Below are 15,035 nucleotides of genomic sequence, written 5' to 3' on the forward strand. Positions count from 1 at the left end.
CAGTGATGCTACAAGTCGTACAAAATTACTTAACGTGGAATATTTCAAGCATTTTAAGTTTTCTTGGAGTGTTAAAATTAATAATATCGTCATCGGAATATTAACTGATAAAGTCCTGTGTAGGACACTTTCTTCTTTGCAAAGCTTCACTTACTTTTTTCTTAAAAATCCAGCACCTACCAGGTTACTGCTGGTGGTTCCAAATACCTGTTTTCACCCAGTATCTTTCACTCTGCGCGCGCGCCTTGGGACTTACCAAACAGGCTATATAATTAAATGCTCACAAGGGCTTGATAAGGCAGTCAGCAACAACGTTTCTGTTTTCTAAGCGCAGTCAAACGGCTCGGCTAACTCTCCGAGGGAGTAAAGTACGGCTGGGGATAGGATTTAGCCGTCATCTCTTGTTCCTGGTTTGTCGGCTTGTTTGTTTTTCACAAGGTATTATTATTGCACGAGGCTCAACTCGGGATAATAAGCGTATCTTGCAGTCAAAGCTCGCAGTCCGGAGAGAAGGTGAAGGGAGGCGTCATAAAAGTCGAGTAACGAGGGCGATTATCCCTCGTTCAGGTTTAGTGAATTAAGACTTGAGCCCTTTGCGCTCGGTTAGGCTTGTGGAAGTTACACTAGTGCGCTACTCCGCGGGTTCCTTCTGTCCGCCAGCGTTTTCCCAAGGTGGCTGATGTGGGACCCAGGGCAGTGCAAGTGCCATAGGCACGTGATGTAGGTGCTGGAACGGTTTCTGCTGTATTTGTTCTTTGTCCGTTTGCCTTTTAAAGCCTTTTTGCCTTCAAAATTTAAATATTTTCAAAACCAAGTGAATTCTATGGAGCTTTTTAAATGTTAAAGTTGGAAGAGTGTGCAGAAAAGGGGAAAAAAATTCTGAGAAGCTACTCTATTTATACTGAAACTAGTCAGAACTAATGACCAAAATTTTCCTGATGTTTCAGGTGTTTGGCAGTGATGAGGAAGGGAAGACTTCTGCTGTCAAGCTGTTAGTATTCTAGAAAGCGTCCTTTGGTGAAGTGTTTTACTCCCTGAGTGTCTGCAATACTGTAGTGAGTGAAGTAGCTCTTATGTTAATGTATGACTGTCAGTAAAATTATTTGATTTCTTTCCAGAGGAAAAATGAATAGCAAAAAGCAAAATGAATATTAGGTCACTGAATGTCATAAAAGTAAAGATTTGCAAAATGAAAGCACACCATTGTAAGGAAGGCAGGTCTCCAAAGGAAGATGGAGGGCAAGGTGAGTTGGAAGCATCTAGTAAAATGCAAAAGTATGCAGTAGCATGTAAATTAACAAATAAACTATAAAAAACTGCTATGCTAGTTGCATTAGAAATAGATTGTCCAGTGAAGGAAGATTCGTGTTCTCAGGGAGCAATTCCATGTAATGGTCACCCATCAGTTGTCTGTGGAAAATACAATTTAGAACTTGGACATTAGACACATGTTTAATCCAAGTAGTTTGGGTGAAATCTTCCCTTACACTAAAGGAAAACCAGATATTGAAGTGACAGTCTTGCAAGAACTGTATGACTCTGTGAAGGTTGATTTGTTTTTAATAACCTCAGCATCAGTTGTGCCAGCGGTGTTCAGCCTGCCTTGTTCAGCCTGGGGCAGGGAAGGCTTTGAGGACCCACGTCCATGAGCCCTGTGAGAGCACTGAGGTTGTGGAGCCAGGCTCTTCACAGTACTGCATGGGTGAAGGTGAGAGACAGCGGATGTGAATTGAACCAAGAAAGATTCAGACTGGATACAAGGAAAATCTTTTTACCCTTGAGGGCAGTCAAGCAGCGGAAGAGGTTGCCCAGAGAGACTGTGCTGTCTCCATCCTTGGAGGTTTTCAGGGCCCAACTGGATCAAGCTCTGAACAACCCGCTCTGACTGCGGCTTTGACCAGGAGGCTGGACAAGAGAAGTCCTGAGGTCCCTTCCAACCTGAGCTATTCCATCATTCTATGATTCTGCACTCACAGCGTGGACACAAAAGTCTGGGATGTGGATAATACTGTATTTCAAACCTCTGAGTTTGTGAGCATTTTTGCTCTTTGCAACTCTCTCTGCAGTAGGTGGAAGACAAGGTGCAGCATGATAGCTGGCATAGCTTTCGTTAGCTTGTGGCTTCCACTGTTCATGGTGTGATGGAAACATTTCTTCTTCCTCTTGCAGCTGCAAAATAACAGTAAATTACTCCAGTCAACTGAGACATGCTGTTTCCGTGTCCTCCTTCTAGGTAAAATATTTATTACCCGTTAAAGCGACTGAAGGCCACTCATTCGTTGCCTTTTAGAAACCAGCATAAAGAGGTATGAAAAGGCAAATAAAGTACTCCCATTTTACAAGTTTGGAGGTAGAGAACTGTAAATAAGAAAAGATGGGAGAAGCTAGGCAATGTTCCTCTTGGTGTGTTATTATGCTGTCGTACATTATACTGAAGGGAGATGAGTGTATAAATGACAGTGAGGGGAAAAATAAACTGGCAGTGGATTGGAAAGATGAGATAAGGTAATTGGTGGTGTCCCAGGTAGGCTGTGACTTGTCTGCCTTAGCTTTATTAAAATACTCTGTCATTTCTCCTATGCTGGCTGTCAAGCATAGGAAGAGAAATTTCCAAGGCATTTACCCTTCGTGCAGGTTGCAGAGCGTATGCTAAGCACCCTCCCTTGGATCAAATCAGATACAAGGGAGGCAGGAAGAAGGGGGCCTGGGATTGTTCTTCTGATCCAACACTGGCTCAGGATTGATGGTTTTGCTACAATTTAAAATTTAGATTCTTTAAAGCAGAGGCAAACAAGTTATTTGATCTTTAGTTAGCGATGGTTAACAATGAAAAATGTTCAAAGTCATGAGTGGGAAAGGAGGGAAATTAGACGATATCACTCAGCACAAAATGTATTGCGTTTGATCACATTTTGGAGGACATTCAGGATACAAGAAAACCCTCTGCATATGCATGTGATACTAGTATTTAGTACAGGGTCAGTACTAAGAAAAGGTACCTTAACAATAAACTCTTGTTTGACAGTGATATCTTGAACTAACAAAAATGGCTGGCACAGGTAGACCGACTGATGTGACATTTTTGCAACACAGTCGTAACTCTGCTAGAGCTGTGGCAGTCCAGTGGAAATGTCCAGCGGCAATTCAGAGGAAAAGCTCTTCATTGGATCATGAGGGATCTGCACAAAGGTATGGTAAAGGCAGGAGTTAAGCCCTTCCACAGAGTAATAGTTCACTTCCAGGAAGACATGGTGTTTGAAGTAGGGCTTTCTGGCTGTAGATGTGTTTCCTAGACCTGAAGTAACTGGTGGTAGAGGGAATCTTTCGTAACAAGGCAGAAGTGATGCCACTTCATGCAACATTCAAGTGTTTTGTCAGGTGGGGATCTTGAAGAGAAGTAGAAGGAGTTACCTTGGCCATGCTTGCTAACAGTGTAGTAGGTTATGTTCAGCAGTAATAACCGTCTGGAGACCTAGGCTTGTCATCTATTTCAGTAGTGGGTCACTTATTCAGGACACCTATTTGTGTATGCGATGAAAACAATTTAATGTGTGTCAGAAACAGCTCAGCTACAATCTAGATTAATTTCCTGGACTGATAAGTAACATAATACCCCAGTAATATATTTCTCAGAACTTTGAAAATAAAGTTGGTTTATTTTAAGACTTTTATACAAAAGTGAGTGAGAAGGAGAAAACCACAGCGTATTAACTACTCACAGAGGTAGATGTGTGTAAATGGGAATATGTAGCAGAATCCTTGTTATTCAAAGGTCAAAATGCACAAATTAAGGATTCTGTCAGCTTTCTACCTTTGGAAAGGAAATTTTGCATGAGAGACTGCAGAATCTTCAATATTCAGGTTCCACCATTATAAAGTTCTTGCTTTAAAAAGGGTCGCTGAAGACCTGGATGTAGCCAGCATTTGGGCAATTGATGCTGATCCAAGAGGGAGAGACAGGACTAAAAATAGCAGTTCTAAGTCCTGAATATGCTAGGAGTAGCAGAGATGGGAGCACATAGTAACATAGTGGATCTTGCTTAGGAAAGAGCGAGGATTTGTTTTTCCCCTCCAGTGTCTCCTAAAACTGTTCATATATCTGACCCTAGTATAGCCTTCGTCAACTCATGACTACAACGCGCTCCAAGTAGTGTGCAGAATGGCAACAGACTTGGAGCAATCAGGTATGAAATCTTTTACCAGTTTTGATAGGAACAGTATCAGGCCAAGTTCTCTAGTGCAAGTAGCTTATAAGAAGGCAAAGGCAGGAGAGAGTGGAAGAAAAAGTATCTCAACTCTAAACAGGCAGTATAGTCTAAAAGTTTTGGTAGTTGTATAGGCACGAGCTATTCCAATGTAAATACAAGCCAAACAACCATACAACTGTGTCTGATGAACGACAGTAGTACAGTGGTATCAGTAACTAGTAGTAATTCAGCAATATTTAGTATTTTCCAGTCAGTGTTTTCATAACACTATTAAACTGTATGCTTCTGGAAGTAGTCACATCAGCAAAGTAAAATCGGAAGTTGAAGCTACCCAAGAACTTGAGGAGTAGCTGCAAGATAACATTGGCTACTTCATAAAATGAGGAATTGCAGGCGGTGATAAAAGGATTTTGTCAATTTAAAAAATGAAATATGGTTGAAAATAGCAAACCTCCAAATTACAGAAATGGCAATATAAACAGAAAAGTTAGTACGTGAAGTTCAGATTCTTAAACATTTAAAAGGGCATAACCCCAAACTCACTTAGACTGAACAAAGTATATTTACAAAATCTATAGCCTTAGGTATGTGCTAGAAAATACACAATGGTTTCAGAATATTCATACTTTGAGCAGAAAATGTGTGTTTCCTTAATTTGTGAAACGTCTGTCAGGCATATTAACACATTCAGCTGAAATAACAATAATTAGATGTATTGTTTGTAAAGACATATGTTTAATTTGGACTTCTGGAGTGGGGTAGTGTGCACTTAATCACTGATATTGATTCTGTATGATGTCTAAGACAATATAGTGGCAGGTATAGGAATGCAGGGAGAGAAAGAAAGAAATTAGTTAATCAGTTAATTAAAGAGCATATTAAAATATTTTCATTTGGTGGGAACTTAATCTAGGCATTTCCTTTATCCTTTAAATACAGTAATGGAAGAGAATTAGTTCCATTTATCCAAAACATAATGTTTAGTCACAACTAAGACGGAGATAATAATTGTTCTTTTTTCTTGAATGTGCTGCCAAAGAAAATCATAACTAAATAGCTGGAAGCTGCATATTTGCCCAAAGCAGTGATTTTCTGAGAACGCTTACATTAATTCAAGTATCCTTAACATAGATGTGACTTTACTCTTGCTAGATTCCTGAAGCGAAGCCGTCTCTCTTGGTCTTTCTTCCTTGTCCTCTAAGCTGTGCTTTCTGAGTACACTGAACTCTTGGGTGTGAATTCTCTAGTGATTTCATCTCTGACAGCAGAATACTCTTCTTGTCCAGCTTATTTCAAAGTAACATGCTAAACACGTTTGGCTTCCTTGTGGGATGTCGTGCATTATGACCTGTTCCGTGTAACTATTGGATACTCAGAATTCAGGCTATGAAAGATAAATTGTCACTGGATTCCCTTCCGTTCCCAGAAATGCAGGGCCAGAAGAGAACAACAAATGAGTGGTAACTTGTTATAAGTAACCAGGAAAGAACTAAAATGTTGTTTCTCTTGAATACTCTGTCAAATGAGTCTTCTAATGGGAATATGCCTAGAGCAAAGCACAAACTCCACTCTCTATTGCAACTAACTGCTGTAAGACTTAAATCATGTCAATACTCTTGGCCTGGGAGAATTCTTCGCTTTCCCACTGAGCACTTTTTGTTCCCTTTTGAAGGAGATCCCAGTATGTGTGTGTCTGGCAACCCATCAGACTTTCTGCTGTTCTCTTGTAGCCAGGTGCAATAAAGATTTTTAATTCTTTCTTCTCAAGGAACAAAGTCCCACCATCCCTTAACGTGCTTCTCACTGGAGTCACGGCTAGATTCCAGGCCTCATCTGCAGCAGAAGATTGCGCTGGTGAAGTCGCATAGGTGTCAACGAAAAGCAAAGTCTGGAAGACAAAATTCCAACCGTGAGTGAGGGATGTGCGTGTCTGTTGCCATCCACAAGTGCTTTTCTACTTGTGCGACACGAATGCTAATAAGGAGGGAGCAGGAACCCGGAAAGCACCAGCAGCGTGACTCAGTTTCTAGGTGAGGGCCAGAAAGAAGAGCAGAAAATCTCCCCCACAAAAAAAAAGACCGTTGTAATGAGAATGCAGGACTAGGAATTTCTCCACTCCCACTCTTGGACAGAATGACTCAGGCCCACTTTATTTTCCAGGGTGCCAAATTACTAAGTCTAAACTCCACAGTGTGGGTTGGCAGCAGAGAAAAAGTTAGTTGTTTGGTGTTCTCACAAAGAAGTTTATTTAAGATATTTAGAACAAGTCACCAGTGATATATCTAACCACTTATAGAGTATGCGAGAACCTCTTTTGGGGGCTTGGCTCTCCAACCAGGTTTGTGCATTGTGCTGCTGGTAACTTTTTTTTAGGATTTAACCAAGAGTCCTAATTTCTGTTTTTCCCAGCTCTCTTTTCTGTGGTGTGCAGAGGCTTCTGCAATGAAGCAATTGTTTCAAAATAATTACAAATGAATCATGGTAAATCTGCTCTAAAGCCCTGACATTTTTCTGTTAGATTTGCAAAGGATGACATTTTGAAATGCTTTAGAGAAACACAAGCTATTCCTGTGGTTACCTTTCACTGTAAAAAGGGCTGTAAAGAGGACAGAAGCTAGCCCAAGGGTCAAGCTGCCTCTGTTTCTTCTGTAACTCCTTTTTAACTAATTTATTTACCTTTTTCATTATAACAAGTGGAATGGGAGCAAAGAGATCATTTTTTGTTTGTGTTTCAGCATCTTGCTTCTTCCAGAACTGAAGAATAGTTGAGGGGATTTTGTGCACACCTTTTTAAAGCCCTAGGTAGTCTCATGGCAGAGAGAAATATAGAATGCTTCAGCTCCAGTGCCTGCTGCAGGTAATTTGAACAGAAATGGGGACATACTAAAAACATTTTTCCAGCTTTATACTCTGTGATTCAGCAAACATGTTTGTAGCATCCTATCCTCTGCAGTAAGGAAGCATGTTTGATTAACACCTGTGGCATGTGGTTTCCTATAGGGGAAAATGTGTATACAACTTTTTGAAATAGGTTTTTTAAATAGCTCTGTGCACATTGCAAAGGCAAGGTCAAAGCCTTTCGAAGCAGGGGAGGTTGCAGTGTTTGGGGGAATAGCTCTGCAGCCTGAGATCAACCCCTAGTAAAACTGTGTCTTGTGCAGATGAGCTTTTCATGAGTGACAGAAAATTTTACTGTGCCCTGGAAAACAGATTTGACAACTGCAGCTCTCATCCTAGAGCTGTAGGCGATATTTTAGATATGTGGGTCTAGGCCATGAGATAGCATGACAGTAAGGTTAGAAATAGGACAAGGTTTCTAGGCAGAAGCGATATCTGCATACAAGACCTCCTTAAGATCTGAAACAGAAGCAGCAAACTTCAAACTAAGTGTAGCTGGAAACACTGACCTTGCCACTGAATGTGTGTATATTGAAGGCGTAACCTGTAGCTGGTTAATTTGGCTGTTGGCCTCTGATTAGGTGTAAGTATCTGCTTGTTCATATTGGTTTCCTGGACCATGTTTTAGATAACTATGTCATGCCCTCTAGTGGAATTTTTCACATATAGAAAATAGTAGAATATATCTTTTTCTGTGTTTATAGCATCAGCAAAGATCTTTTTCAAGGGCACGAATAGGTTTAATTAGTCACATTCATAACTGTAGCTACATGAAACAGATGAAATCAAATGTAGAAAGTTCAGAGTTTTTCTGCAATTATTACTACAATCCTACAAGTCAACATGCTGACCAATACCCCAGCCAAGAACACTTCTTCTAAAGTTATTGAAGATTTGTACTTATACTGAAAATGTATGCAACAGGTAAATAAGTGTAAGGATTTCTTGGTCTATTGTCCTTGTCTCTACAAGGACATTTTAAATGTGATGAATGACTGTATATTTTTTAATAGTCGCTCAGCAGTAGAAACAGAAAGCATAGTACAAAGAAGAGGAGCGGGGAAAAAAAAACGAAGAAACTGGCTTAAACCTGGCTTAAACTGGCTTAAACAGTTAAGAAACTGGCTTAAACCTCAGTAATAGCAGATAAATGACTATTAGTTCCCCCTTTTTAGTTAACCTATTTTAAAGGATTTCCCATGGCACCTTGTGTTTGTACTACCTAAGCAAGTCGCTTAAGGTCTGTGAGTCGGCTCCCACACCTGAAGGCAAAGATAACAATTGTCAGATAATCTTCTAAACTTCCTTTAAATTAGGGATCTGTAATGCCCTTTGATAGGTTCTGGGAGCAGGCATTACATTAGCATAGAGTTCTAAAGAAGAAGTTATTTCCCTTTTTGGGTTCCACCTCCACTTTCCATTCATGATTTTCAGGTTATGGGATAGAAGTGAAATCTTGGCTGTACGCTGTTACTTGTTTTTTAAAGTCTAAAGTTCTGCTATTTGGAATATTTTTGCTTTCCAAATGACCGGCAGGAACACAGTTAAGAGAAGAATAGCCTATATCTGTTTTACAGTTTGGTTATTCTCTGCGGCCTTGCAGACATCTGGTTCAGATTTGCGGTAAGAAGAGAAAGAACGTAACACGGCATTATGAGCGCAGCAGGTTTGTACGCCCATGCACACACACGTGCACGCACCGGATGCAGAAGACTTGAGCTTTGTGGATTCAGTTTAACAAGGCATCACGCTAGTGAGAAATGCCTATTTGTTATAAGGGTTTCCATTTATTTAAGAAGCCCACTCCACTTCTCACTATAGTCTGAACACGAGCAGTGCCTTGATATTGCATGCCTTCGTGCTGTGAATCAAGAAAGACAGTTCAGCACTTACTCTTCCGTTGTTCTTTCCTCCCCCCAGATAAAATCAGTCAGAATATGGATTTCAGAGTTAACTGCTTGGAAGTGAAATCTCTTCAAACTGAGGGTCTGTGCTAAAAATTGTCAAAATTTATTATTATCTTTAAAACAAGCAGTGGAAAGGCTAAAATGTATTTAAGGCAAAGCTATTAAATGGGAAGGAAAAACAGAGCAAGCCACTCTTTCCAGACAAAAAAAACCCCGATGGATATTAATATACAGTCATTTTAAACTTCTGACGGAGACAATTCCACACAATATTTATATCTTATAATTAAAAAATAATGACAGTCCTAATGCCTGCTAAGCAAGTAAAAAACCATTTCACTTCCATTGCCCTCTTCATGGTCAGTTGAATGGAAAGATCGATATGTGCTTCAGGTTCCCAGTTATTATGAATTTATTTTTCTATCTTGATTCTTGCAACATATCTGAGAGCAACTCTGGCCAAACCAGGGTATTTACATTAAACAGCTGGTGTGGTCTGTGGAGACAGCAAGTTTACAAAGCCCTCGAAAGTGGTTTCAGAGGGAGCTGACAGATCACTGCAATGATTATCTTTGTTACAGTCTCAGTGGGAGTCTGGTTTGATCTAATTAACATAACAGTGGGAACCAGTGACAAAAAAAATCAGAAGCACTAAAGATCCCTTCTACTGTGTTGCCAGTGTGACTGACTGGAAAAGAGAGACGTTGCGATGAGCGTAGAACAGGAGAATGCTCAAGGGTGGTTAATAGAAAAATCAAGCTTTTTTTGTACTCATAACATCTAGCTGGGATTTTTTCACACAGTTTACTCTAGTTTAGGTATTCTACATTGTCCTCCTTGTGCTTACATCCCTCCCTCAATTGACTAAGCTGGCAAGCTAGCTTTGGTCCTCTGAATCATACCTAGCTTAGAGGTATACAGTGAGCTAAAGCTGAGGTCGAGATTTCTGCCCAGGTCCAAACTTGTAAAAATAGGCTACAATACAATTCGAAGCTGAGTTGAGAGAAATTGTATAAGAGATTTCATCAGAAAGACAAAAATCTGATTGTAAGTTCTTAAAAATATTTCTTAAAACCATCTTCATTAGTTTTGATGTTTTTTAAAGCAAATTCTGACTGTTTCAGTCACAACTTTGGAATAAAAAAATTTGAGAGGAAAGAAAGGAAAGAGAATATAGTAATTCTATTCAGGTCATAATTTCTAAGTATCTACATGACAAAGGTGCTTAAGTCATACCAGCCATCGAAAGAACTTGAGATGTTTTGGAAAGTTTACATTTTCTCAAAGGTCAAAGCTAAAAATTTTGAAACACTTTGAAGTTAGTGGAAGCAGGTGGGAGAAAGTTGACATCTTTTTTTTTCCATGAGCCACAATATTCAGGATTTTTTGGTAACAATTCAGCAGCAATAAAGAATACTTTTCTAAAAAATGTTAAAACAAACTTACTTCCGATCCTGAAAGCAATTTAAAGAATGCTGTTTGGAAGGAGTTCCAGGCACTAATAATAAACTAAGCGGCAGTGGGAGGAAACTGTCCATAGATACCAAAACATTTACTATCATAAAAGGGTAGGCATTATTGGAAGTTTGGTTAAGATCTTTTGTACTCTTTACAGAACTGTACGCCATGTTTCAGGAACAGATATGCTGAAGTAAATCATACGGTAGGTGGTTTCAATTCATAAAACTTCATGGGTTCCTTTTCCCACTACTTTCAGCGGTTTATTTTGCGGAAGCCTAGTGGGTTGGTGTGCATCAGGAGGTCTGGGGCTATATCCACAACACAATTATAAAAATAGCTTTCGCAGACTTCCAGTCTTAGAACGTATCCTGGCCCTAAACACTTATTCCAGAAGGAACAGTTGGAACCATAGTATGTTTTATACCTTGTTAGGAGATAGCATCCTATAACTATACCATAACATTGTAGGTTAGTCACACAAACAGAAATTAAAAGTGTCTTTTTAGGAGTCTTCATCCCGTCACTCAGCACTGGCATGGGAAATCTATAGAAAAATATAGAAATCTATAGCAAAAATCTGAGTCTGAACAAGTACAGAGTTCTTGGACAATTCAACTACACAATAATTCTTTCCCCAAAGCAGCTAAAACCAAGTTTTCGATAAATTTTCTTGTGAAAGAATTTACAGTAGTATTGTGTGGCCACTGATCAAAGAATGGTCAAACAGGCCAGAAATAACATTTTTCAAAGATGCCCAGAGAAAATGAATGCCGAGTATCTACAAATTTTTACTGAAAACAGGCATCTACTTCTCATCCTAAACCTACAATGAAAAAGCACTTTAAAATATATAGATCAAATACAGTAATCATTGTAGCAGAGCATCCTTTTCAGATTCTTGCAGTTTTGGTGCAAAACTAGAAAAATATGGTAAAGAGAAGTCTTGGGACACTGAATGGGGATTAGGAAGCAGTGTGAAAGAGTTTGACAGAGTGCAAAAAAGGCAACCGGGAGGAAGGAAATGGAAGAGAAAGTGGCTTGGCAGTCAGCCCGTGGGAGGAGGATGTAGAAATGTGGCGATTAAGTGCTAGCCCTGTATTGTTTCCTCTTTCAGAAGCTCCTAAACTCCTCAGGGTTTGCACCCCGTTCCTTGGCTTTTCTGTGAGTCAGGGTCTGTGGATTCTGCATCTCTAGATAAAGAGGGAGGCTCGTTCTTCACTGAAGTCGGGAAGGATGACCCATACATGGAGCAGCTTTTTAATCTCAGAGCTACTGTTTCAGATTGTTATAATCCCAGCTGGATGACCCGAGAACCTGCCGTCAGGAGGAGGAGTATCTGAATAACTTGAGTATCTCAACTTAAGTATCTGAAAACTGGGAAGATAAGGTTTGCTGGGTCAGGAGGGACTTTTGTACAGAAAGGCCTTGCCAGAAGAGGAGGATGTTGAGGGCAGATGCTGACGCCACATCTAGAAGAACCTACATAAGTAAATGCGCAGGAGAGGGCGCCAGACAGCAAGGAGTCATTTTTAGTCTGCTAACGTCTTAATAAGATAGGAAGGGAACACCTACTTTGAAGTTTTGGCTCAGGGTGTATTTTGTGTGGACTGGAGTAGGCAGCTGAGCACCCATGCTTTTGGTAGGTACTGTATTCAGCATTCACTATAGCAATCAGGGTATCTGCACATCAACCAGAAATCCGATTCCTCTCGTTCATGTCGGGAGCTGCGGCCTTTGCTCAGTTGGATGTGTAATCTTTATCGTTCCACTACAGCCAGATGTGCAAGAGCAAACTCAATAGGAACTGTGTAGCTTCCTTTATTTTTATTGCATCATACTCGTGCCTCACTTACAGCTGTGTGATACCAGTTTCTGCAGTGAAGCAGTTCTTTAGAAAGCTAGAAAATTCACTGACAAAGACTTAAATTGATATGGTTAGAGCTGGCTTTTTGTGCTCCCAGAATACTGAATTAGGCCAACCATGGAACGAGGTTACAGCTTCAGCTCTGTTTGTTTTCGGGGATGTGCCAGTACAACATGCCCGCGTTCTGCAGACAGCAGAAACATTCAGGCAACAGGACACTGCAGCACTGTCAGGCGGAGTCTAATGACTTCTTTCGCAATGGCAAATCCAGCGTTTACATGAGCCGCACTGAATGGCAGCTACTTATACCTGACCTATCCTCAAATATAGCATGCTTCCTAGGAGCATCCTAACGCTTGCCGGGCTTTCACAGTCCTTCACTTGTGCCTTTTGATGCAGAACTTTCACTTGACTGTCTTTAAATCCATAGATTCAAACTTCTCTCGTGTGTCACTGCTACGCAGACCTATTGGCAAGAAGACTTTTGTGCACTCCTCGTGAAAATCGTCAGACCGTGGCTGCCTGCGTCTTTCCTGCACCACAGCCTCGCCAACAGGTAAAAAGACAGGCCTGCCAAGTTAACGCAATGCTTCTCCTCACCGTTCCTTGCAGATGCACCGAAACGCAGCAGATACAGCTGTCAGCTGGGCGGCCCATTCTAGGGATAACTGCCGGCTGTGGCGGCCGGAGTGAGGGCTGCTAAGGATGTACTTCAGTTTCTATTTCCTGGTTTTCAGAGAGTTTTAATTTTGCTGAATGCAAGAATCAGGAATGGCTCAAGATATCACTGGGTGACCATGGAGCTTTTTTTGTCGTTTATTGTTTCTGCGCGCGGACGAACAATGCAAACAAGCCCTTCAGCTGAGAGCCGGCAGCAAAGTGGCCAGCAGCGATAAAGAGAAGGAAGGAGGAATAAGTGAGAGTTTAACCTCACAACCTTTGTTTAGATTGCTGGTTCTTTTTAGTATTTCCTCCTGTTATTCTTTCAAGCCTTTAGGGGAAGAGGAGGGAATTGTAGCCAAACCATTATTCATGCTTATTCCATAATCTAAACATTTTTATCCCCTCTCTCTCCCTTCTTTTTTTTTTTTTTTTTTGCAATTGTTGAAATAGCCGTAGTTATGTACAAGAGAAATGAATCGTAGGATCAACATTTTGGGAGGTTTATTCTGGGCAGCGCACCAAGTAACAGGTAATTGTTCTGGCAGGACTACAAAATTTTGCAGGCTGCTTTCAGTCTGCAGCAGTGATGCGTGTGCACAAAACGAGGGTAGAATATAGGCCTTCGGGCTGGGGCTGGGGCCCTTTCAGCTGGATTAGAGTGTGTAGGTAGAGCCCTCTGAAAGACTTCCTTCATTTTAAGACTGGGGGGGGAGTTGTAGAACCATAATGCTCTCAGTTTTAACCTCCTGCCCTTTTCTGTATTCTCCGGCTCTCCAGAGTTTGTAAAGACTTCTCAGTTCTGTCCCCAGTACTTATGCAGGCTGTGCAAAGGGGAAAGAAGAGGGTTTATTGCTCCACTTTTTTGTATAAAAGACTTGGACAAAAGCTAGCCCTGAGGTAGTTCACTTAGCAAATATTCACCATGACATCATCAGAAAAAAACCCCAAGGCTGCTGTTGTTTCTTCTATTGCTTATTTAGACGGGCATGCACAAATCTGAGTATCTGAACACATCAAAAGAAAACACATTCAGTCTAATACACACATGTTGCTTCAGGGGAAATTCGGTCTGTATATAAGAAAAAACAATGTTCACTGTGAGAGTGAATTAAACATTGGAATAGGCTGCCTAGAGAAGTGGGAGAATCTCCCTCACTGGAAATATTCAGGACTTGGCTTGACAGGGCCCTGGACAACCTAATCTAGGGTCCCACTTCTAGCAGAAGGCTGGATGAGATGATCTCCAGAGGTCCCTTCCAATCTACACTTTTCTGTGATCCATGATAATACTCCTAATCATCGTGTTTCAGCATAAGTTGGAACACCAGAAGAATGTTTTTATTTTCTCTCATGTCAGGCAAGTGAGGATTCAAAAGCCTAAGGAAATACTAACTTTATTAAGAAGTAGAAGAGGAAGGAAAGGCAAGAGTTGCGTTACCCTTCTGTACATTATTGCAACTAACTGTGGTCAAAAGCAATCTGGTAAAGCTGAACTGCATAGATAACCAAGGAGAATATAGGTTTCTGCTAAATGTCAGCAAAAAAAAAGCCATAAAATGATTTTTTTTCCTGCATAGGGCTGCTTTACTCTGGTAAATAAGCCAGCATGTTCAATACAGTACAGCAAAATTAGTGGGGTTGCAATGATGGAAGTGCAAGCAATTTTTATGAGCATATTATGCTTTCCTATAAAAGCAGAATAAATATTGACATTTAAATTGCTTTGAAAAAAAAATCACTAGTAATTTGGTAGAGTTTTTCCATTTTAAGTAGATGGCTATTATATAAAAATGTACAATTTAGAGCAGAAGGAGATATTAGATACTGCTAGTAGAGCAAACCATAATGCTTTATTACAAAACATTATGCAAATATTATATATAATAATACAAATCAGGATCATTACACAAAGTAGCATTAACCATCATAAAAGATGCAACAGACACTGCTAGCATGGCCAGGCAATTGCAGTGTGTATAGGGCTTGCACAACGGTAATGTCGTAGGAGTTTAATTCTTTTTTTTTTTTTTTTTT

This window comes from Apteryx mantelli, chromosome 8, assembly GCF_036417845.1.
Source record: "Apteryx mantelli isolate bAptMan1 chromosome 8, bAptMan1.hap1, whole genome shotgun sequence".
In the NCBI taxonomy this organism is placed as follows: Eukaryota; Metazoa; Chordata; class Aves; order Apterygiformes; family Apterygidae; genus Apteryx; species Apteryx mantelli.